This window comes from Berghia stephanieae, chromosome 2 (assembly GCF_034508935.2).
Source record: "Berghia stephanieae isolate SIO BIC M18660-M18661 chromosome 2, UCSD_Bste_1.3, whole genome shotgun sequence".
NCBI lineage: Eukaryota > Metazoa > Mollusca > Gastropoda > Nudibranchia > Aeolidiidae > Berghia > Berghia stephanieae.
Window position 1 is genome coordinate 23008107 of NC_088361.1, and position 3197 is coordinate 23011303.

The window sequence follows — 3197 nt, forward strand, 5'->3', positions numbered from 1 at the left end:
AGGCTATTCTTTCGCAAAGTAATTCTACCAAATCGAACAGAATCAGCTACCCATTCACTTCTGGAGGAACAGGGGGGTGAGTAACAAAAATCTCGACTGCACCTGGGATCGATCTTGGTCCCTTTGCGTGTGAAGCGAGTGAGTGCTCTACCAACTAGGCTATCGGGACTCCCTCGTTCGTATTATTAGTATCACATGATCGGCTAATTGTATAAGGATTATCTCTACGGTCGTATTACAAATTAAGGGGGGGGGGGGGGGGGGGTCATAAAATCTATCAGTGTTTTGTAATTTTGTGGGGTTTGCTTGACAACGTGCAATGAGCATTATCATTATATCATAGTTTAAGGTCGGGTATATTATTTCTATTAGTTCTGCACTTCGAACCGATCGATAACCGATAACGATAACGGTCGTTGAAAAAGCAGGTCACAATGAAGCTGCAGTTATCAATTATTTACTTGACAGATTTTTAATCTGGTGACAAACATCAAACCATGACAATTCTGCTGTCTTCTTAAAAACACTTAGAAATTTGGCCAGAAAACTCGTCCTTCAAATATCGATCGATTTAAATGACCCTCGTCTTAGCAAAAACTTTCAAACTTGAGACTTCATACTATCTATAGATAGTTCGAAGATGACGTCACTCAGGTCTTTGTTATTGTTTTTTGCCATCCGCGTTTATGAGTAATTCTCACTAAACTGTGTTAACCTGACTATAAACGTTCACGATTACACACAGTTTTGAGTGTTGGTCCGTTATACTTCCGGATGGCAATGTTGTGAGTTTGTTAGCCAAGCGAATACTATCTATATAGAAGGCATTGGTGTATCTCATACCATAGGGTAATGTAAAATGCAATGGGAGCGATCTATATTCATGTCACCAAGTCATCGATCACATGATTTGTTGCTGTATAACGATTGGACATTTCTTAATAAATGTAAACACCTGTTTTGTTTATGAAAGTTGTAAACATACCCACCAATGAGTCATGCTGAGCACAATGACCAATTGCAATGTTGGATAGTTCCCAAACTGTGAACACCTTTCACTATGTGGGTCATATTGAGCACTGTTTGCAATGTGACCAATGACCTCGAGCTCATGGAAAGGTAATATAGATCATCCCCATTTAGGTGATCTCCAACAAAGAACTCCTGGAAACTTCCTCTGTTTCCTATATGAATCAGTCCTTTTTGTCTTACCGTCTCTTGGGTGCTTAAATTGAATTTATTCTATAATTTTTTGATTATCCCATTTTCTTCCTTTTTACTGGCGATGATATGACTTAAATGTGTTGCAAGCGCCACAAAATCCTTAAAACAAACAAACAAACAAACAAAGTTAATTGAGTAATTGTATGCGTCAATGCGCCTAAACAATGAGATGAATTAATCTAACAAAACTGAGAAGGCCATAATTTATTTATTTTGCCCGGTCGGTCAGTACCCGAGACAAAAATATAGAGAATCAAAACTTCTGAAGTGGTGATAGGGTTTTAATAGCAGACGACGCGCATCCACATAATATGTCAGGTTGTGTCAAGTAGGTAAACGTCCTCTCCCTAATAATGTTTATACATAATACAAATTATATTTGGCACGGTTTTTCGCAGCTTTATATAATAATAATAATAATAATAATAATAATAATAATAATAATAATAATAATAATAATAATAATAATAATAATAATAATAATAATGATAATAATAATATTGATGATGATGATGATGATAACAATAATAATAATAATTAGATAATTTATACCGCGATTATTCCATAAACAAACAGCTCAAGGCGCCTATATTCAGTTGAGTGATTTCTTCTCAGTAAATTCTCTCAGACTGTAAACCCATTTGTCTACTTGACCGATAGAATTACCGGGCAGAAATGATGTGTATTTTATATACACATTTACCATCCAATTCTCAGATGCCGTGTTTATCGACTTGACATAGAACACCCACATACGGAAGGAGCCCTTAAGGTTCATGTCTCCATATGTGACCCCTCGTCTCAAAACGTTATTAAGTCGGGATGATTAAGATGCTGAAAATGAAATTTGTAGCCAGAAATATCGTACTTAAGTTGAGTTTATAATATGCGTTATAGAGGAGAAGGAATATCATATTTTACTGTGCTAAATACCAAGGTTTCATATTTTTGACCAGTTTAACTATAATTTGACTTTATAGTATCTGGCCCATCCCGACATAATACCGATTTGAGACGAATGGTCACATATATTTAGTCTCGGTCAGTACTGAAGCAAGGCCGTCTATATAGCACAGGCCAGGAAGCGTGGGAGAGGGACGAAAACTAACAGGCCGACTTCGCCGCTGTCCACTTTATCGTTTACCTGTACGCCGGCGTGCAGCTCTTCGCGCACAAAACAATTTAAAGACGTGTTAAGTGTTAGAGGATCTTATTTCTAAATAATATTAACGCTTATAAGTTCGTTCATTTCAATATCAATAACGACTTAGCTAAAGTTACACAAGTTACCCATATAGAGTACTTTGTAGTAATAATAATAATAGTAGTATAAAAGTTAAAAGTGAGAATTCTTATACTTTCCTTTTTTTTACTTTTATGTGGGTTATTCCATGCTCACTGCTAAGGTCATATAAGTGCTCAGTGGTAAGTAAGATGTTAGACAAGTTAAAATAATACCAAGACTTTAGGCCCTGCCATGGATGTTTCAGAGAGGTAGATTTACGAGGGAAATAAATGTCATCTTTCAAAATAGGTGACGAAAGATATTTACAGGAAAAAATATAGATTGATGATGGTTACCCCATAACATGCATTATGGCCCAGGGATATGCTAACACCCTTTTGGACGTAAGTACTCAGTCGTATAGCACGACTGAACAAACAGAACAGCTGTGTATGTAAGCTTGTTAAGAGAACACTAGAGAGAGAGAGAGAGAGAGAGTAAGGTGATAGATAAAAGAAAAGTAACTGAAAACAGTTTGTAGTTACAAGTTGAATAGAGACAAGAAAATACATTTCCAAAAAATGACTGAGACTGTCGTAGCTGTAGAACACTTGCAATAGCTTTAGACATATAATTATACCCCCAAAAGAAGAAACAGTATGACAATGGAAGAACCTTAAAAGGATTCCCATCTACTATGGCCCCGCCAACCATCCGCTTGCACACTAGAGTAAGAAATAAAACTCAG